Genomic DNA, 22,732 nt, shown 5'->3' on the forward strand with positions numbered 1-22,732 from the left:
TTAATATCCATAGTCCATCTTTCACAAAATGGGACTATGCTGTATATTCTGTGTTATCCTGTGATTTTTTTTTTTGTTATTTAAACATTTGAAGATTTATATTCTATCTTGAATATGTATTTATATTCTATATAAATGTTTATATATATATTGAACATATATTTTATATGTTTTATATAGAGTTTTCTAAATGTCAGTCTGCTTCCTTTCTTGGCTGCGTATGCAGGTGTAACGTATTCCTTTATCCAGCCCCCGTTAATACTGGACACAAATGTCGTCTCCTAGTTTTTCAATGACAAGCAATGGGGTGATGAACACTCAAGTGTAAATCTCTCTGAACCCAAGTACAGGCTGAGTTATGAGACATAGAATCACTGGAACAATGTCTGTCTTAAACACAAGTACATCAGCAAATTGGTCTCCAAACTGGTCCGATATCCCGGTTGGAATTTACCCGCCATGTGGGAGAGTGATCTTTCCTTTACCTCAGCTCACACATTGTGTGTTACGAAGCTTTATATATATCTGCCAACATGCTAGGTGCAAAAGAGATGTCTGTGTCTAAAACTGAATTTCTTTTCTTTTCTTTTCTTTTTGTCTTTCTTTCAGGGCTGCACCTGCGGCATATGGAGGTTCCCAGGCTAGGGGTCTGATCGGAGCTGTTGCTGCCGGCCTACACCCCAGTCACAGCAATGCCAGATCTCTAACTCACTGAGCAAGGCCAGGGACTGAACCCGCACCCTCATGGTTTCTAGTCGGATTCATTTCCGCTGTGCCACGACGGGAACTCCTAAAACTGAATTTCTAAACTCTGTCTAATCAAGAACGATGATCTCATGTTTATCAGCTATCCGTCTTTCACTCTGTGAACTTCCTGTTTATATTCTCTCCCAATTTCTGGCTATTGAACAGTGGATAACTTTGGTTTGTTAGACTTGTTTGTATTTCTAGGAAATTTAGTTGCAAAAACTTTGGCAAGAGCTGATTGCTTTTGACTTTGCCTGTGATGATGTTTTTATTCAGAAACGTTTCTTGTTACATATCCAGTGTTATGACTCTTTTCTTTGACAGCTTATGAACTTCCCTCTGCTTCAAAAAGCCTCCTTCATTCCATCAAGATAATTTTCGTGAAATATCTCCTTGTTAATTCTGCTCCTAGAGTGTTTTCAAAACTCCTCTTTCATCTTTAATACATTTGCAATTTATTTGGGTTGAAGGAGAGAAGTCATGCTGCCTATTCATTTCCTTTCTTCCCAAATGGTTAGCATATTCCTGAACCATTATTAGCCACGATTCATCTTCCAGCCACTACCGTAGAACAATTTGAATCTATTGGTTCCCGATGGCTCCTGTAACAAATTATCGCAGATTCAAGCAACGCAAATGTGTTCTCTTCCAGTTCTGGAAGCCAGAAGTCTAAACGGGGTCGTCAGGCCTGCGTTCCTTCCGGAGGCTCCAGACGAGAATGCATTTCCTTGCATTTCTGGCTGCTGGTATCTGCCCACACGCCTTGGCTCACAGCCTCGCCTCATTCTCACCTCGGCCTTGGGGTGACACCTCCTGCTCTGGTTCCGATTCACCGCCTTCTACACTCCCTCCTAAGAACCCTTGTCATCACAGTGCAGTTCCCTGGGGGCATGGCGGTTAAAGATCGGAAGTTATCAGTGGCTGTGGCTTGGGTCCTGGCCTGGGAACTTCCACGTGCGGCCCCGAAAAGAAAACCCTTGGCATTACGGTGGATCCTCCTAATTAACACGGTAATCTCCCCATTGCAAAGTTCTTAATTCAATCACAGCTGCAAAGTCCCTTTTACTGTCCAAGGTGACCTATTGATCAGTTCCAGAGATTAGAAGAGGGGTGTCTTTGGGGTGGGACAGGGAGGGTTATTCAGCCTGCCCCCGTGATGAAATCTTTGCTCTCTGCCTGTCTTTTTTTTTTTTTTTTTGTCTTTTGTCTTTGTTGTTGTTGTTGTTGTTGTTGCTATTTCTTGGGCCGCTCCCGTCGCATATGGAGGTTCCCAGGCTAGGGGTCTAATCGGAGCTGTAGCCACCGGCCTACGCCAGAGCCACAGCAACGCAGGATCCGAGCCGCGTCTGCGACCTACACCACAGCTCACGGCCAACACCGGATCGTTAACCCACTGAGCAAGGGCAGGGACCGAACCCGCAACCTCATGGTTCCTAGTCGGATTCGTTAACCACTGCGCCACGACGGGAACTCCTGTCTGTCTTTTTTGAGGGCCACACCCGAAGCATAGGGAAGTTCCCAGGCTAGGGGTCGAGTCTGAGCTGCAGCTGCCGGCCTACACCACAGCCGCAGCAACACCAGATCCTTAACCCACTGAGCGAGGGCAGGGATCGAGTCCGAGTCCTCACGGATACTCGTCGGGCTCCTTACCACCAAGCCACAAGAGGAGCTCCCTGCCTGACGGTCTGTGAGCCGGAACACTGGTCTTCTCCTGCCTTTGGTCTCAAACTCAGACTAGAGAATGTGTGGAACCATGACCGATACACTACACCTGTTTTTCCAGGTGTTGCGGCAGCACAGTGGGTTTACAAGGTTGCGGTCTTTTCTGCTGCACAGCAGTGATTCAGTGAGACATGGACAGCCACCCGTTCTCTTGCGGGTTCTTCCCCCACACAGGCGATTCCAGAATACTGGGTAGAGGACCCTGTGCTGCGCAGCAGGTCCCCGTCGGCCAGTCACTCCCCATACCTCACTGTGCACATGCCTCCCAATGCCCAGTCCATCCCCCACCCCCCACCGGTCCCCTTTGGTAACCAGAACTCTGTTTCCAAAGTCCCGTCAGTTCTGCCAGTAAGGGCACTCGTACCCTTTCTCTTAGGTTCCACCTGTAAGTGATGCCATGTGATGTTCGTCCTTCTCTGTCTCGCTTCGCTCGGCGTGATCATCTCCCTTTACGGAAAGAGGGTTTGGACTGTTCCTCATTCAGCCCCTCTGTTTCCCTCTCTTTGCAGCGGCAGACAGACTCTCAGGAAGACATCCTGTATGTGGCCCATTCTCCGCAGTCGGGACATCTTGAGCCGTGCGTTGCTCTCTGCTGTACCTTCCAGCCCTGGGGCCTCTGACATTTACTTTCCTAGTGTGTCCAACGCTCCGATTTCTTTGAGGAGGTAAAGTCGGTGTCCAGTCTAGAGGAGGGACGACGGGTGTCCTGTCCTTTTCTGTACAGACTCAGAATAATAAAAAAGTCAAAGTTACTACTGCTTCCGGTGTAAGAGTGAACGGAAGCAGAGTGACTTGCCTAAGGGGTGGTGAAAAGCTGTGTTGATGATGTCGTGGGCCCGGCCCATTTGTCAGAAAAAGAGGAAAACAGCTGTTCAAAAACATGGAATCATCCAACCAGGCACCACGGAGGAGGTCGTGGACGTGCATAGGGGCCATTTGGGTTTTTTTGGTCAGCTGGTTGATTTAGGTGTATGTGTTTGTGGGTGTTGATTTGTCTTTCTTAGGAGAGCATGTGCTTGTGGTTGGACCCCAAAGATGCTTCAGGATCCATGATGGGTAGACTTTCTCGAGATCCCCTTGTGCCAGCTGCATGCAGTGTGGGTGCCCCCCCCCCCGCCTGGCTCAGGTCATCAGGCTAAGTAGACCCCAAAGGCCCCCAACAGAGCAGGAATGCTGAGTCTCAGGCTGCAGACTCACCATCCCTGCTCTTAAACTTGGATGGTGGGATTGGCCTCCTGGGGGTCACATCAGCCCTGTTCCCTGGTGTGAATTGACACCTACTTACTTGCCAGCTCTCCCACCGATGCTGTGGGTTGATTACAAGTCCCCCTTTTTACACAACGAGGCTTGAAGCCACAAGGCTGGTAAGTGGTGGAAAGAAGACATAAACTCTTGGCTTTGAACTCTGAAAACCGCAAGCTTTCCACTACAACATGTTACCCATGACTGAAGGAACACAGACTCCAGCTCTTCTCTGCTGAATATGTAAGTAGCACAGATTCTCTGGGAAGGTCGCAGTTCCCCTGCTCCTTGGGGACCCTCTTTTAAGAAGACACTAAATGGCCTGGAATAAAATGCTGCTCTGGCTGTGGAATCTTCACAGAGGACAGCCATCCTTGGACCCAGGAATCCAGCCCTCTCTGACCACGCCGTGTGTGCTCAGGCCAGGGCTGGGCTGCGAATTACTCTCTAAGATGCACCCACAGTGGCAGCGCTCAGCCACATTCAGAAGCACAATGCCTGTTCAGAAATTGAGTCTGACTCTGTGTGTGTGTGTGTGTGTGTGTGTGTGTGTCCTGCATTGAACCAATCCGCTCAAGCATGTAGCTCACAGCAAAAAGAGGCCAATTCTCAGAAAGGCTGATGAGCACCAAGAAGAAAACTTGGCCCTTAAGTGTAGCACAGTGGGTCTCAAAGAGTGTCCCTGGAGCAGCAGCAGCAGCATCTCCTAGGAACTGGTACCCAATTTAGAGTCTTGGGACCCAACCCAGACCTGCTCCTCAGAAATTCTGGGGGTGGAGACCAGAAATCTGGTTGAGTCTGACACATGCTCAAGGTAGAGAACTACTGGTTTCAAATATGTTTGTAATAGCATTTGGGTCCTTGCAGCGGCAATAAGGAGGTATGGTGGTTAGGGCAGCCCTTCTCTATCTGGGGAGACAAATCATACAAATATCCAGTCTTCTCATGAAGCATCATCCTACACACAATTGTCTTCATTTTCCTAAAAAATTTTTTTTAAATAAAAAGAACAATTTTATTTTATCAAATAGAGAAAATTTTTATTTTAGAAAATAAGTGGAAAATTGTATAAGATAAATAGAAATAAAATACATACATAATACATTTAACTAAAATAAATTTTAAAAATAATGTTTCCAAAAGGAGGGGAAATTAACGCACACTGATAGGGAGGCCATTCCAGCCCATTGTGGGATTCCTGAGAGGTGAGAAGTATTATAATGATGTGAAGTCACTCAAGAGTGGAAAACCACTGTCCCATCTTGTTTCAAAAATTGCTGGAAGGTTCTGAGAGCTTGACAGCCATGTCTTTCTGGACCCCAGAGGTAGACCTAAGACTGGGTGGTAGGAGTGAGGCTGGAATCCGTTCTGATGGGAACCCCAGCCCCAAGAAGAATAGCAGATTCCACACCATTCAGTGCTCTCTCTGGTTCATCAGCCCCCAGAGAGAGCCAGCCTGCAGAACACACGCACATCTCCCCACACGAAGATGAAAAGCAAGGGTCAACCGCCTGGCTCTTGTCAGCTGTGGACCTGACAGCTTTACATCCTCCATGAAGGGAGGAGCTGAGAGGAGGTGCCATGAGTATCTGTGTGACAGGGAGGGAAGACGGATATTTTTATGGAGGAAGAAATACACTGAACAAGGGAAATTAGATGGAAAGACCATAAAAGTCTCAGGTTGGCCAAACCAATTAGTAGATGTTTACAGAAGATACCCCTGAGGTCAGACAGGATTTGCTTTGATGTCAAAACTCTCGAGTTTGAAAAATGGATTAGCATCCTCTGCACCAGGGTGCGGTGGAGAGACCTGCTCCCCTTCTGCTGGAGCTTCCAGCCAGCTGTGCACCCTCAGGCGGGTGATTTAAAGTCTCCGGCATTTCTTTCCTCATCTGCGAGAGGGAAGGATTATACGAGATCACCCTGAAGGTCCCTTCCAGCTCTGACATGCCAGGAAATCCTCTTTGACTTCTGGAAACTTGGAGGGACGTTTCAGGGCTCTAGCACCCATAATTTGGCTCCGTGGGATTTTCCATGCAGTCTCTGAAATTCCTCTACCGAATTTGGAGGGAAATTGAGAGTCTCTCATCTTTTTGCATGCAGTGTGCTTCAGCCGTGTTGAAACAGAAATCATCTCAGTCTAAATGAGGACCAACTCCAGGAAATATCCTCCTCCAGGGGTGTTCCCTGCTGTCTGATGAGATTTGCCTTAAATGTGAGCCATTGGATTGAAAGTCAAAATACAGAAGCTGTGGTGTCAGGTCCAAATAGTTATATGGTGGATGAGTTTTAGAAGTTTTGGAGTGTGTTCTCATGGAAGTTTGTGCTAGAAGTCCACTCGGTGGAAATTTCTGGGCATCCAGGGAGATGAACAAGGGATTCTGGAGGAAGCAAAGAGGGACACAGATTTGGGATCTTTGCACCCCTCTGGAACAAAGTAGCGTCCCAGGTAAATCAGTACAGTGAGATGCAGAGATAAACCAAAGTGACACAGAAGTGGATGTGGGGTCTGACACCACCTCTGCCTAAAGACAAAGGAAGGGGTCATTTTTATAACTTCTATTTCTGCTATGATTAAAATCAGCAGTGATGCAATAATTCAACCCCTCCCGTGTCCCAGCTACTATGCCAGCCAATGATGTGACTTATCTCAGTGAACGACGCTGTCAACAACTGGGGAAGGTTATGCTCAGTGTTGGTAAATAAAACAACCAGCTCTCCATGTGTATTTCTGTAGAAATATGTTAAACAGGGAAAAAAAAAAAAAGGCTGTACTCTGCAGCTTCTGCCAATTTTCATGGTGTAAAGACTCCCACTGGTGACCAATGTCAAGCTACCAATATGACATCACCAAATGCTGAGCTGGGAAAAGATGTGTATGAGGGTCTCACACTGGCAGGAGGAAGCTGGTACTACCCCCCCACACACACTCCCTACCCCCACTCAGCTCTTATCCTCATTGCAAAGATGAAGATCCAGAGAGAGGAGCTTGGCAAAGACACACAGCAGGTACAAGTCACAGTCAGACTTGGCACCAGGTAGCCTGATTCCAAAACCTGGGCTCTTAATCATGATGTTTCACTGTCCCTCCCTAAAGGCTGGCAGTCTGACATTTGGGAAAAAGCCTAACATTTCCGTCCATTCACTGACCACAAACCTCCCTTCTAACCCTGCACTTGATTCATTCCCTTACTGTCATATTTCTCCAGATTATGGCTACATAACAAAGACCTCACTCTCCTCAAAGCCTCCCGTCGTGCACCCCCACTTCCACCCTGATCCCCAATAACTCAGGCTGTCTAGGGTCCTTCTCTCTTCTCACGAGACTCCCAAGTAGAACCAGGAGATGTTCTCACTACACCATCTCCATGGCCTTTCACCAAGTTCCAGAAGTTCAATTTTCTTCAGTATGTTTCAATCAATGAGTCAAAGGCCATTTGATCAATGTTCAGATGTGGCTAGAGAAGGTCACCCAGAGGCAGCGTGTTGTAAAGACCCTTGCAGCTGGCTCAGGAAAGTTTCTATTTCCCAGTGGATGCTCTATGGATGGATAAGCTTTCTTAGGAAGTCACTGCCATCTGTCCTGCAAAGTTACTGTTCTTGAAGCCTCAGGGAAATGCTTCTGATCTGGATAGAACATCTCGGTGTAGTAAGAGTCAGATAGAGGAATAGCTCTGTACCATAAGGGAAAGTAGAAACTCCCCATCTCATGGTCAGGCGCCGCCAGCCACAGTCCCAGCCCTGAAAAGGGAGTCAAGTGTTTTTGTCTGGGTTTTCTCATATGGGGAAAAAGGAATGAAGAGCCACCCTGCCTTACCTCTGGAGACTCTTCAGTGGGTCTATATGAAAAGCTTCGAAAACTATCAAGCACTGCACAAATTTAAAAGGGTGTCCTCCGTCCCAGAAGACTGATTAGGGAAATGTGCTGTTCTATCACAATTCATGGAATCCTATGGAAACGATGCATTTAAACTTTTCTGTGTATTAAAGAGATCAGTTTCTTTATATGTGGAAAGTGTCTTTCAAATTTAAATGTCTGGGCTTGAATATACAGTCCATATCGAGGACTACATTGAAATCCATATAGGAGAGAAGCCACAACACTAAAACTTTTAACTTACTTATATAGAATTTCATATCAACTCATTCTTTTAAAGAAGGGTCAATTTTATTTCAATCTCAGATATCGCTAGGGTAACAATCTCATATTCATTAGGATAATAATATGTCCTTTTGTTTTCTTTAAGGAAATCATAATACCGAAAACACAGAAGTGAGTATTAGAATTATAAACATAAGAATAGAGGTAACAGCTATTCCTTCTTGATATTTTCCCTGAGATGTGTCTTTTAGAAAACAAACAAAGAAAGATTTAATTTACACTGTTTCATGCCTTAGAAAGGGGAAATCACAATATCTTGGAAAACATACTATGTAAAACTCCTTATTTTTATGACTATTCAATTCTATTTTGCCAAAAATAGATCATTTTGGGGGAAAATTATAAAAATAAATATCAAGGCACAGCTCACAGAAGGTAAATACATCTCACTTTTCTTTAGCTATTAAGGATTTCTATAGGATAGGTAAAAAGTTACCTATAATAGGCCATTTCAGATTTCTTACTCAAACATAATTGAATCAAATTTTAAAAACGTTCTATTGATAAGACAAAAATCACTCAAAATTAGTGAAAGCAGCTAAAGAGGGGAAAAGGACAAATAAATAAAACACAGAAGTTTATAAAAGAAGGGAAATGCCTCTGGTGATATAATTACACAATTTAGCCCTTTTGACCTACAGAAGCACTGACAATAAATTAACTAAACTTGATATTTTCAAAACATGTCAACCAAATGAATCACTGACTAATACTTTTAATTAAAGCTACAGTAGTTCTGGTTTATGGCACAGCTTTTTTTTTTTTTTTTTTTAATACACTCTCCAAGGTTGAAGATAAGAATTTGGTAGAAATTGCTGCAGGAAGTCTCTCGTTTTAATGTACTGGAAAAATAGAACTGTGTCATTTTGGGTTTGGAGAAAGCATACTGCAACGGTATTCTCAAGTTTGAGCAGCATGAGAGACAAACAGAGATCACTGGGCCTGGACCAGGGAGAGTGTCTGATGCAGAAGGTGTGGGCTGGGGCCAGGATGCATTTCTAACAAGTCCCAGGGATGTAGATGCTGCTGGTCCAGGGAGCACACTTTGAGAATCGACGCTCTGGAATAACAAACTCGACCCTTCCGATTTGCAGCCTTTGCCCTGAGCTACATCTGGATGCAGGAGCTAGACTCCCAGCCCAATTTCATCCCGCTACTTCTACCAGCAGGAACCGCCTACAAAGATCAGTCTTTGGAACTTAAGCCTTGCTAATGATGAGCAGCCTTTCTCTACACCCTTGTGCAAAAGAAAAATATACATTGGCTAATTAGCTGTAATTGGACAGATCTGTTAGCAGTCAAGTCTGTGCTAGGAGATTTGAAGAACATCTGACATTTTTTTTTAATTTTGTGGACACAGGCAAACTAGAGACAAGGGGGGAGGGGGGGGAATCTTAGCCTAAGAAAGTCTTCAAAATTAGAATCAGAAAATAAGTTGAACGCCTCACAAAATTCTTAAATCACTTCGTCTAAGTAATTAGCCAAAACTCCTTAAGATAATAGCATGCCTTTCTTATAAATCACGCTGCTTTATTGTATACAGAGCATGTTTAATTATAAAAAGCTTGTACCGTGCTTACCAGGGCCCAGCTGTGATCCAAAGTGCGCTGCAGAAGAAACTACACTGAATTCTCTATGAAGGAGGCATTTTTCTTCCCCCCGCTTTACAAGATGGAGAAACCGTGGATCAGAGGAGTTCAGCAAATCACCGAGACCACACAGCTGGTAAGGGGCAGCCCAGGGATTTCAACCCAGGCACTATGGGTTCAGCATTTGAGCTCTTAGATAACTGGCTCAGATTCAGACTCACTAGTCTGTTGAAAACCCAGCTACACAGTAGACTTACCGGGGGGTGGGGGGGACTTCTAAAATGTGCTAATACCTGGACCTTCCCCAACTAACTGACAATATCTTTGCAGGTGGGACCCCAGGATTGGTATGTTTTAAAGGTGCCCCCAATGATGATGACGCCAATGATGCTGGTAGGAGCAGTCAAGCTACCATGACAGGTGACCGTAATGATACTTCCTGCTTGCTGTTTCTTTGAGAGAAGTTGGGGGGAGAACAGGACCCCCCAAGGCTGTTCTATACACAAAGGGAGAGGGGAGCACCAAAGGGGAACGGACACTGATGCTCTTCTCCAGGGACACAGCTGCAAAAAGCCAGACCCGGGAAAGAAGCAGGCGGAGTGGTACCCATCAGGCGAGTGAATTCTATCAGGTCGTCGGATTAACCTACCCGTGGCTTTGATCAGACCTCTTCGTGCTCACAGCCGTACTCTGCTTGCACTTTTGGTTGGTACCCCTTCTCATCCACACAGAAGAAAACCACTCCTCACACACACCTTGATTTTTTTACCTTGGAACTTCTGACCTCAAAACCCTCTGACCTAAACTCTGTGCTTCCTACGTTACCTGGCCAGGAAGCATCGCTCTCCTGGCAGTGGATCTGGGGGGAAATTTAGAACATCTGATGGTGTGACCAGCTAGTCCGTGAGGACGTGAGACTCACATTGGAAAAGAATTGTGATTGACACCGAGAGGGGGAAATGGCTGGCCTCGGGGTCACAGAGTTTCCCTTTGAAAGGCCCTTCCCGTTTCCTTCCAGCACGCGGTGGCACCGGATCAGTATTAAACCAAAAGTAACCACAGGGCTTTCATGCCAATTAAGTGAGATTAAAGAGGAAATGATTACTAAGAGTTAAATAGCCAAAATAAGAGGAATACTAATGGTGTTGTATTGGCACAAATTAGCACTCAGGGTTGCCAGGAAGGGCAGTGGGAACCGTATGGGTAACATCAGCACATGTTGCCTCACCATCTCATCTCACCCTCCCAGCCACTGCCATTCGTCCTACTTATCAGCAAAGGAAGTGAACAAGGGAGTCAAGGCCCTTCCTCCAACACATGGCCTGAGTGCTGGGCAGAGTCATCATTTGAACCCAGCTCTGATGCTGAATCAGGACCAGATACATCATTTACAGGCCCCTGGTTTTAAAACGAATTAAGAATTTCAAAACGGCAGCAGGAGAGCCTTAAACCAAATGCAGGGTCCTTCTAAGTGGGGGCCGGCGCCCCACTGTAGACCCACTGAGTCACAGTCTGCATCCAGGGGAACTCTGTGTCCCTTAAACTTAAAGCTCTATCTTCGACTTCTGGCCCCCAGAACTCTGAGAAAATAGATCAGTGTTGCTTTAAGTCAGTAAGTTCATGATACGTTGTTACAGCAGCAACAGGAAACTCATACAGCTGGCCTGTAAATGTATCTTCTGCCTCCTGAAGCGGCCTGCTCAGTGTAGGCAGGGACTTGGAGCAGGGCAGCCCTGGGTCACCCTCCAGACCCCTTCCATTGCCTAGGAGAACAGGTGTTTATCACATTCCCCAGAGAGGCCCTGTCTTTCACAAATTTCCCCCTTTAATAATGTGCTCCAATGAGCGAGGTATTGCACTAGAACAATTTGCTTCTAGGAATTAATACACCTAGCAGCATTAATAGAACATGCTGGCATACTCTGAAAATTCCACTTCATCGCTCATGAGGTTGCCGAAGACATGGCAGAGGAGTGGGGATGCTCACTGAGCCACGGATCCGTTTACCCAAAACTTCCATTCCCTCCCTCCCTGCTGGGTCCAAACCAGGGCACGTGGGAGCGGGGAGGTCCTTTCCGACTTCACAGACCCTCCCCACCCCACAGAGCCTGCTGACGAGTCCCGTCTGGGGACAGATGGAAATTCTCCACCTTCTTGCAAATTTCCCAGCACCCTTTAGTGACCTCCCTTCCTTCTGATTTTGATCCAGACTGCAGGTGATGGGAGGGAGAGGACAGGTGACAGGCGTTGATGGGCTTCCAGAAGGCAGGGCATTGACTGGACCAGAAGAGTACAATTCTTTTTAGAACACACTGAATGACTGACTTCTGAAAAAAAAATAAGTTTACACCAGAATATGCAGAGGGAAGCTGACCCTCGGAACACCTACAAACATTCCCATTTAAGCACTCATTTCAGATACATTATTTTTAAACCAAATGACGGGGCACCAGGGACACCTACAATTTGAAGAAAGAATCCGGGGTTATCACAAAGTGGGTAACGACTTCGAGAAAGCAGTGTTGGTTAACAGTAAGAACCGTCAGACTGAGAGGAGAATTTTGAAAGAAGATACTGCTTTAAAAAACAACTGTGCCCTAGAAGAAATCATCTCTCTCACGTGCTTTTAGATAATGGTCCCTTTGCCATTTCCACTGAATTCTTTCCTCCCTACTTTGAAATATTACAGTTTGGAAACCTCCCATAATGCACCCAACGTAGCCTTTGGGATGTGTATTTGATAATGACTTTGACTTTCCTCTGCTTGGTGCCCAGTAATGAGAAAGTGGAGGTTGTCTATGACAAGACATGTGCTGGGGTTGGGGGCGGGGGGAAGGAGGAGGAAGAGAAGGGAGAAGAGGAGAGAAGGGGGGAGAGGGAAGGAAGAAAAAGTCCTAACTCTTGTGATAAACTCTACAACATCCTCTAAGCCCTTTATTCTGAAGTCTTGACCTCGTTTGCCCAGAGCATCGCATGATCACCAGTGCTTTGCTCAGGGGTGACCCCACCCACAGAGAGAAAGGATTCAGCCAGATGCGAACATTTTAAAAATAAATAAGTGATCCTCCCCTAGGAAGTCAGATTCTGAGTTAGAACCCTCGTCTGGCTTAGCACATAAGCCCTTATCTTCTGGGCCCTAAAATGAACACCCGCTGGTGAAACTGGGAAACGTCTGAGTTCCACTGGCAGACTAAACAGGGCAGGAGATGAAAAAAATTAAAAAAGAAAACACAAAAAGCTTGAGAAGGGGAGAGAAACGCAGCCAACTAATTCACTAAGCAGGACAACCCCGCATCACGTGAGCTGCAGAGAGCTCTCCTGACTTTCACGCACTGGGCAGGATGCTGAAACAGGCCAGGTGACTGATTGTGAGCTCCTTCGAGTTTTCCTTTCTTAGAGTTCCCGTCGTGTCTCGGGAGTTCCCGACATGGCTCAGCAGTTAATGAACCCACTAGCATCCACGAGGACACGGGTTCAATCCCTGGCCTCGCTCGGTGGGTTAAGGATCCCGCATTGCCGGGAGCTGTGGTGTGGGTCGCAGACACGGCTCGGATCCCGAGTTGCTGTGGCTGTGGTGTAGGCCGGAGGCTGTAGCTCCGATTGGACCCCTAGCCTGGGAACCTCCCTATGCTTCGGCCGTGGCCCTCAAAGACAAAAAGACCAAAAAAAAAAGTTTTCCTTTCTTAATTATTATTTTTACTTTTAAAAAACAAGTGGAAGATGTATATTTTGATGAAGGATGGTGTGGTTTTTTTGCAAGTCATCTGAGGGATGACTGGACGGCCAAGCCAAGGCTGTGGATGCACTGAATCCCTAGAACGTGACTTTTTTTTTTTCTTCCTGAGTAGGCCTGCCTGTTTGTTTAGGCAGACTTTGAGTTCGGTTGTTTGGAAGAATGAACATCACTGTTTTGTTCTGGAGAGAAGTTCTCCATGGTGTCTGCTGCTGGTTCTTTAGCCCCACACGTTGACTTGGATATTAAAATTCAGTACTTACAAGAAAGAGTTAAAAACATGACTAGCCATGCCTCGGTTAAAATTACAAATGAGAAAAGGGATGTCTCCTACACCAGCTTCCCAACGTCCCCATTTCTGTCGAGAATACCAGGATTCTTGCCGTGAGCCGAGCGCAAAGCCTAAGCAGCATTCATCCCAACGGCCTTTCTAGTCGGAAAATATGTCCTGTTGATTTTTTCCAACCCCTCGATTGTCTCACGTCCCTTTTCCCACCCTCGTGGACCTACTTCTGGACTTTATCAGCTCATGCTGGAACACATGCAGTGGCCCCTTAACCTCCCACCCCCCGCCCCCCGCTGTCATTTCTAACCTCCTCCGTCTGGCACTTCTCTTACTGCCGATTAGATCACGTCCAGTTCCTCGTGAAGTCATCCATAATTTGGGCCACACCGCCTGCTCATCTTGCTCACGGTCATGTGGTCTATCAGGGATCTACTGCTGAGGAATAAACCAACCCACACCTCCGTGCCCAAGACAACAGGCCTTTATTTTCTTCACGAAACTGAAGCAGGAAGATCTCCGTGGAGCCGACTAGTCTGACCCAAGGTCAAGACGGCAGTTTTTGCTTAGCCAGGACTATGGACAGGCACCTCTTCATGTCCACCAGTGGCTGGGCTTCCTCATGGTACGGGGGTTCCCAGGCTCAGCATCCCAAGAGAACCAGGAGGGAGTTGTGCCACATTTTATGACCTAGCTTCCGGAGTTAAGCAGTGTCACTTCCACGAGGCCACTCAGATCCAAGGGGAGGGGACATGGTCGCCATCCTTCAATGGAAGGAGTGTCAAGTCACAGAGTAAAAGAGTCATGCAGAACGGGAGACACCATTGCAGTCATTTTTGGGGAAATGCAATCTGCCACCTGCAGCCTATGATTGGATGGATTTCGTACAAAAGCCACGTAACACTTGCCATCCAGTGGGCAGTGAGTGCAGGGTCACATGCTCAGATCTTGGAGTTATCTGCCTCATCTTGGAACCAAGACCACTCAGGCCAATAAAAGCTGTGACTTTCCCACGTCATGGTTAGTGGCAGATCCGCCATCAGCCGGCAGATTTTTGTTCAGTGGGTTGGGTTTGGATGAGGGTTTGAAAATGTCTCCATTAAAAACTCTCCACGATGATTCGCATGAACAGGCAACTTTGGGGAACATCAGGCTGGGATTTATCTCTCACTGTCCCTGCAGTTGCCAGAGGACACACAGGCAGCTTGTTACCAGAAATCCAGGAGGGTGTGGGTATATCACCAGAATATTTAGGGTCCTCTCCAAATGGCAGCCGTCCTCATCAGTCCACAGCCCGGCTGCACAAGCTGATCTCCCTGGATAATTAGGCGAATGACTAGTCAAGTTCCCATCCTGCCCTGGAGAAACGGGAATCAGGCACCAACTTGTTGGGGGTAATTGAATCCATGCCGGTGTGCTGGCTCGCTGCCTTTCCCCCTCCAATGATTGAAGAGAGTAGCCTGTTGCCACAAGCAGAAGGTTTGGGTACCAGCGGCGACCAGGAACTGGCAGAGGCAAAGGCACCCTTCATTATGCAATTATCCATAATTAGGTGCTCGTTACTATTTTACGATCAGAGAGCCAGCACCCACCTGTGCAGGGCTGTCGTGGGGACTGGCGGAGCCGGGAGGCAGGGCCTTGCCTTTTCTCTAAGAACATGACATCGAAAATCAGCAGTGCCCACGCAACATTGTAAATCGACTCTACGTTGATTTAAATTAAAAAAAAATTTTTTTTTTAAGAATAAGGCTATGACCAAAACAAAAAACCCGAAAAACAAAAACCCAAAATATCAAAAATCATTTGGAATGGGACTTTTAAAGGGTTAGAGGTGGAATTTAGGACTGGCCCTTTAGGGTTAGAGACAATAACAGTGACAATGGCCAAGTGGCTGTGATCTTTCCTAGAAGGTGCGATCCAGAATGCGAACCTGATTTTGTTTTTCGTTTTTTGTCTTTTTGCCTTTGTCTAGAGCCGCTCCCACGGCATAGGGAGGTTCCCAGGTTAGGGGTCAAATCGGAACTGTAGCTGCCAGCCTACGCCACAGCCACAGCAACACTGGATCCTTAACCCACTGAGCAAGGCCAGGGATCGAACTCGCAACCTCATGGTTCCTAGTTCGATTCATTAATCGCTGAGCCACAAAGGGAACTCCATGCACCTGATTTTGATCAAGTGTTGATGATTAATCTAATGGAATGAAATATAGTTTTTAAACAAATACATTTTTTTTCTTTCTGTATGCGCTAAACATAAACTATACCAAAGGAGATTGGGAAGGAAGGAAGGAAGGAAGGGAGGGAGGGAGGGGGGGAGGAAGGAGATCAGCAGCTTCAATCTGCACAGGGGACGAGGTTGCACCAGCAGTCAGACCAATTCAGACACGTAGGGGCCTCCTGTTTCAATGATGCCGAGGTCATAACCCATGTGTTTGCTTCAGGTTGTGCTTGTGGCCGATGCATGATGCACAGGGGGAGTAGTAGGAAGGCAGGACCACCTCCTTATCCTCAGTTACTGGAAACCAGTTTCTGCTCAGAATGAGCCCCCTTAAGTTAGCAATGAGGGCTTGAAGGGTGAGCAGTTGACATTCCGACTTGTTCGCATCCTCTGTCAAAGAAATCCTCTTCTAAGAAGCGCCTCCTGGACCCACATTCAGAGCAAGGATTCTGTCTCTTTTGTCCTTTTATGTCCTGGCACCCAGCGCCCGGGGAACGCTGGGTGTTCAGTACCGATTTGAATAAGTGGGGATACCTGGATAAAAACACATGTTAGCAGAAGGCTTTGTAGGGAGGATCAAGCTTTAATTCACAGAGAAAATGTCTGTGATTAGCTTGCGAGATGAGGGGACAGGAAGCAGAAGGCAAACACTGAAACTAAGTATACAGGGAAAGAGGTCACTTTTTTCATAAAAAGCAGGAAACGTAACAATCATGATGGACTTTGAATTAATAGAATCTGAATCAGTAAGGGTTAACAGAGCGAATCAACACCTTCAAAGTCTGTTTTCACCAAAGAGGAAATGTTTGAGGCTCTCATATCCCAGAAATGACTAGTGCTTTGCTGAATAATCCATTCTTCCCCTGTCTTACAGCAAAAAAAAAAAAAAAGCAGAAGAGTAAGTTTATTGATCTATCTATTGTCAAGCGCCACCAGTTAAAGGATTCCGGGAGTTCCCACCATGATATTCTGGGTTCAGAATATGACTGCAGTGGCTCAGGTCCCTGTGGAGGCTCGGGTTCGAGTCCCAGCCGGGTGCATGGGTTAAAGGATCCAGCGTTGCCACAGCTGTGGTGCAGATCTCAGTTGCAGCTCAGATTCAATCCCTGGCCAGGGAACTTCCAGATGCCCCAGGTGTGGCCATAAAAAGGAAAAAAAAAAAAAAGATTCTGGTGCTAACACACCAATAGACACATGTACTTTTGATTGAATACAAGTTCAGAATTAGTCTCAACCGATATCAGGGTTCTGGAATTAGTGGTGATAATTGCACGACTGTGACTATGCTAAAAAAAAAGACTTCCTTTTACATTAAATATATATATATTGAATATATATTCATATTGAAAAATATATATTGAATGTTGAATATATATATATATTAAAAATGATAAGGGTGGGGCTTTTGAAATATTTCAGAGGTAATATTGGTTCAGGTGAATTGACATTGAAGGAAAAGAATGTAGTATCACTTTATTTATTACACCAAATCGATTGAAAAAAGCATACGTATTTTACACAACAGCCCGGGCAAACTATTTTTTATGATCTTCTTGTGGAAGGGCTTTTAAAGCTTTATAGAAATGTTCTGAACCCAAATCGATACACTTAAACACATAAAACTCTTGCATAACACATAGCAAAATGTTTTCAAAGTATCATATGCAACGTCAGGGCACATAATATAAAGGGAAGAAAAAGTTGCCCATGTGATGAAGGGCTACTTTTTGTGAGATTCAGAGCTCATACACATCAATTTTTTAAAAACATCACCCAGTCCAAAGACCAAGAGAGGTGAGTGTGTGGTTAACAGAGGTAAGTACCAGCAGAGAGTAAATACGTGACCCCTCATTTGCAGTTAAGGGAACGCTTATTAAGTTCATAATGCAATGCCAGTTTTTACCTATCAGGTTGGGAACTATTAAGGCTTCTATCAGGAAAGGAATACACTTCCCAAATTAGACCACTCAGGTGCAAATTCTGATTTCACCACCGACCCGCTGTGTGTCCGCAGGTTAATTACTCAACCTCTCTGTGTTTGTTTCCTCGCCTGTAAAGTGGAAATACTAGCGCCCAATTCACAAAGTAGTGAGGAATGTAGAATGAGACCGTATACACGAAGCACTCAGAACGGAGCCAGACACCAAAGGTGCAGGAAATAAACGTCAGACTTTGCAAGGCTGTGGGGAGAAACAGGAGCACTTGTGTTTGGTGGAAGCGCAGATCAGAACAACCCTCTTGGATGCCAGTTATGGAGATCTAACCATGTGCAAAACGCACACACTTTAAACAATGACTCAGCAGTTCCTCGGCTAGGATTTATCTCCATGGCTCTTCTCACGAATGCGCCCTGTATGCTGTGCACAGAATTGCTCATGCAGCACGGTCAGCCCTCACTCACAAAATGGGAAACAACTCTGCCTGTCCGTACTTTTTTCATTTACAGCCTGTCACGGCGGAAGTGGTTATTGGAGGGTACCGTGGCTGTCCAAAAGAATGGAATTATTGGGCATGGACGGACAGAAAAAGTTCTCAGATGTATTCTGAGTGAGACCAAACCAGGCAAGGGATTCTTATGAAGGATGGGGAGGAATTTGCTTATGAAATGTCTTCTCTTTTCTTTTCTTCTTTTATGGTGGCAACAGTGGCACATGGAAGGTCCCAGACTAGGGGCTGAATCACAGCCTACGCCACAGCCCTGCCAGATCCAAGCTGCATCTGTGACCTACACTGCAGCTGGCAGCAATGCCAGATCCTGAACCCACTGAGCGAGGCCAGGGATCCAGCCCACATCCTCAGGGACACTTTGTTGGGTACTTCCCTGCTAAGCCACAATGGGAACTCCTGTTTAGGAAATTTGAAAAGGTGATGCACCCGTATATGAGTGTATATCACCTTTTAAATGTACATATATTTATGAATTATATATAGATTATTAAGAAAAAAAGCTAAATGGTATTTAGCTCCCTTTCCATCCTTCTTGCAAGTACAAAGAATTTAGAATATGTGTCTAAAGGAATTAGATGTGAGAGAATTCTTTATAGTCTCTCCAACAAACACTATGGGAGGCTCAGGCTCCAAGTGAGTGAACACGGGGTCCTTGTTTGGAGTCTGCAGGGCAGAAGTGGCCAATCCTAGAAGTGCAGAGGGTCCGTGGAGAGTAGGGACTCAGAGTTCCTCTCCTGCACAGACCCTTCCCCACAAAGGGGGTCCCTTTCCCGACAAGACCGGCGGTAGGGGGTGCCAGCGGACTGGGCAAGCAGCAGGCTGGATCCCAGGGTTGGACACAGCCCTTGAGCCCACAGTGGAGACCAGTTTCTCTTGCCTCCAAGAAAACACAGAAACTTGGACAATGAACACATCGGGGTGACCAGCGTGGACCAAAGACCATAGCACCCTTCTCCCACGTGCTCTGGGCCACAGACAATGCCAAAGACACACAACACAGGGAGGGAGAAAGATCCTCAACACGTGATCCAGATTTAATGTCCAAGGATATGGACCTAGTTTAGGAAAAATCAAAGTTTATCCTAAACCAAAAGTAAAGGTCATCGTGGACAAATTTTGTCACTGAGATCTGAATTCCTTTCCTTTTCCTACTGCTCAGATGTAGGATTGTGCAGGAAATTCAGGCTCTCCTCACATGGGTAACTTTTCTGGAAAAGATACGCAATGGATGGCTAACAGTGCTTCCTTGCAGTGATACGGACCAGGGATCAGGACATTGAAATTTTATTCTATGTTTTTCCATATTCTTTAGGACATTAATATGTAACAATAACAATAATATAGAACATGTACATATTTTTAAAAATTTATTTTATCGAAGTAGAGTTGACTTAGAGTGTTATGTTAATTTCTTCGGTGCAGCAACTGATTCAGTTACACATATACATATATCCATTCCTTTTCAGATTCTTTTCCCATATGAGTCATCACAGAGTATGGAGTAGATTTCCCTGCGCATAATTTGAAAAGGTACGTGCACCCCAATGGTCATCACAGCAATATTTGCAACAGTCAAGATGTGGAAGCAACCTAAATGTTCATTCACAGAGAAGTGGATCAAGAAGATGTGGTACCTATACATAACGGAATATTACTCAGCCGTAAAAAAGAACAAATCATGCCATTTGCAGGAACAGGGATAGACTTAGAGATGATCTTCCTAAGTGAAATAAGTCAGAGAGAGAAAGGCAAATATCATATGAGATCACTAATATGTGGAATCTAATAAAAATGATACAAAAGAACTTATTTACAAAACTGGAAACAGACTGAAAGACCTGAAACCAAACTTTTAGTTACCAAAGGGGAAATGTTGCCGGGAGGGATAAATTGGGAGGTTGGGATTGGCATGTACACACGACCACATGCAAAGTCGATAAGTAACCAGCCCCCACCGTACCGTATATGATATTTTTAACGTTAAAATCTCTATTTTCATTATCATTATAAGAGGCATTCGTGATTTCCGTCTACATGGTGGGGAAGAGTTCTGACTTACCATCTTGACGACAGAATGGGACGTGTCACCCGCCCTCCTCTCTGCCATGAGCAGGCTCTAACCTCGGAGGTGGCTTCCCCCTGTGGGAGTGGAATAGAAACCCAAGGTCTTTATCTCTAAAACCTCACTCTCGATAACTCAGTAACCAGATGCCGGCTGTGTCCTTGAGATGCTATCTCGGCGAATGAAATACATGGGGATTTGTCAGGACAGGGATTGGCTTTCCTTGGGAAAAGAAGGCACGGGCGCGGGGGGGCAGCAGAGGCGTGATGAGAAGTTAGGTCCGTGGAAACATGGTCGTGAAGCGAGGAAAGCAGTGGAACAGAAAAGAGCAAACAGTCCCCGAAGAGGTTCGGCTTTGAAACCCCAGGGTGTTGCATCTGCCCTTTGCCATAAAAATGACAGAGGTGGGTTAAGGGGTCTGCACCCCTTATTAGCCACGAGCATTAACGACAAAGATGAAAGCCCTCAGAGGCCATGTTTGTCACTGGGATCTGAATTTATCTCCCTTTGCTGAATCTTAAATTCGTAGTTAACTGAAGGCCAGGCCGGCACCCAGGAGGTCACGTTTCCAGACGACATTTCCTAAAACCATTAGAGGTCCGTGGTTCCCCCCATAAATCTGGAAGCCAGGATCTGACAAGGCTAATGGGGGCCAGGGGGGATCCACACTCAACCCCGCTATCTTAGGTTTATCTTTGAGAAGCAGACGGAGGCTGCTAGCCCACCTCTTGTAACTACCCAACAGGACGCTGTAGAAGAAGAGCCGGGAGATGGGAGCTTTCGGGGAGAAAATCCTTTCAGGTTTTGATCTTTTCCTTTTGCAGAAATTCTGACAGTTGCTGGAAACCATTATCTACTTACCAGGGTTTAAATTTGGCTTAGATCTCCTCGATGACTTTTAAGCCAAGCTCCAGTTGAAAAGAGAGAAGAAAGGAAGTTTGTTTGTTTGTTTCAAACAAAGAAATTGGTCGGAAGCGTCCTAAAAGACCTTGGCTATTCCACTGTGGTCAAGGGAAGGCCTTTAATTCCACCTCCTGCTTCAAAGTCACAGTGTAGATAATACTTTTCTAAATAGTCTGTTTATTACACCTTTTTAATCGCGTAGCGGCAGTTTCTGGAGAGTACTCATAGAGGCAGAGAAAGAACACTAACATTCATTGAGCACCAGCTGTTTCCAGAGAACTGTGCTTTTTCATATAGGCTGCATTAAACTCGCTCCATAACCCTGTTTGGCAGAAATTATTCCCATTTTACAGATGAATCTCCTGCCTGCAAGCCCTGGGACAAGCAGCATCATTATAAACTGATCTGGGGACCCCAATTTGAGAACCATTGATTTAGACTTTGCTCGAGTCTTTGACATTTCTGCTTGACATGCCGTCCTACCTTTGTTCAACTTATGCATTCAACAAATCGTGACTGAATTGTAACCGTGTTGCAAGCCCGGTGTGGAGTTCCAGATGCAGACGTTAGCTAGCAAGGGGTCCGTGCCCTGCTCTCAGAGAGCATCCGGTCTTTGGGGGAATGACGAACAGTACACATATTTATGTGACTCAACATAACCTTTGAAAATCGTCGTAAGTGCTATGAAGAATTTCAGGGTGCGACGAGACTCAGTGAGAGAGGGTTTCTATCTGGGGCCCCCCCGGCTCAGAAGTGGGGTGGCAAGAGAGAGGGACAGGAGATCTGTCAGCAGGAGCATATCCCCAGATGGTCCTGAGCACATGCGAGGAGCAGGGAAGGCCCGGGGGGCTGGAGGTTATCCTTAGGCAGGTGTTGAAGGCGAAGCTTGAGAGGTAAGCAGAAGCCAGATCACAGAGAGCGTAGTTTGTCATGGAAATAATTTCGGACTGAGCTTTAAAGCATCGTGGGGCTGTTGGGCAGGGGTAGGCAGGGGAGGGACTTTGTATTGCTTTGCATTACTCGGTGATCCCTTGGTTGTGAGACAGGAGCGCGGAGCGGGCCTAGGGATGCTGAGGGGAAACTAGGGATGAAGATGGGAGCATGGTCCAGGTGAGCAATGAGACGAGGTTGGAGAAAAGTCCTTCTCTCTCCCTCCCTCCCCCCCGTGCGTGTGTACATGCATTTCCAGGCTTTGGATAAATGAGAGAAAACGCATCTCGCGACTTTGGGATTAGCACACGCGCACCCAAGTATACAGAACAACTGGCCAGCAGCCCATGGAACTCTGCCCAATGTTCTGCGATCACCTATGTGGGACAAGAACCTGAAAAGGCATGGCTGTGTGCACGTGTATAACTGAATCTGATGTACCACAGCAGAAATTATCAGCTATAAATCAGCAGTAACCCAGCTGTATGCCAATAAAACTAAAAAAATGAAAAAAACTTAAAAAAAAAAAAAAAAGACGATGCATCAGTGGATCCAGGTCTGGGCAGCTGGAAGGAGGGCGTGACACCGACTGAGATGGAGAAGTCAAGGCAGCAGCAGAGTCAGAAGAGACGAGGGAGGATGAGGTTCCGAGTGGAGGTCTGAGCGTGGAGAGGTGGTCAGGGTTGAGATGGGG

General features: G+C 46.0%; 1 long non-coding RNA gene across 1 annotated transcript in view; it reads left to right on the forward strand.

Moving 5' to 3' along the window:
* The first annotated feature begins 1,124 nt into the window (after nucleotides 1-1,124).
* The window catches only part of LOC125115062 (uncharacterized), a 30,824-nt gene continuing 9,216 nt past the window's right edge, over nucleotides 1,125-22,732 (forward strand). The window contains exons 1-5 of the long non-coding RNA XR_007131975.1: nucleotides 1,125-1,757; nucleotides 2,979-3,134; nucleotides 9,457-9,598; nucleotides 9,793-9,882; nucleotides 19,610-19,673. This is a non-coding gene — a long non-coding RNA (uncharacterized LOC125115062). The remainder of the gene's footprint in view (nucleotides 1,758-2,978; nucleotides 3,135-9,456; nucleotides 9,599-9,792; nucleotides 9,883-19,609; nucleotides 19,674-22,732) is intronic.

This window comes from Phacochoerus africanus, chromosome 14, assembly GCF_016906955.1.
Source record: "Phacochoerus africanus isolate WHEZ1 chromosome 14, ROS_Pafr_v1, whole genome shotgun sequence".
In the NCBI taxonomy this organism is placed as follows: Eukaryota; Metazoa; Chordata; class Mammalia; order Artiodactyla; family Suidae; genus Phacochoerus; species Phacochoerus africanus.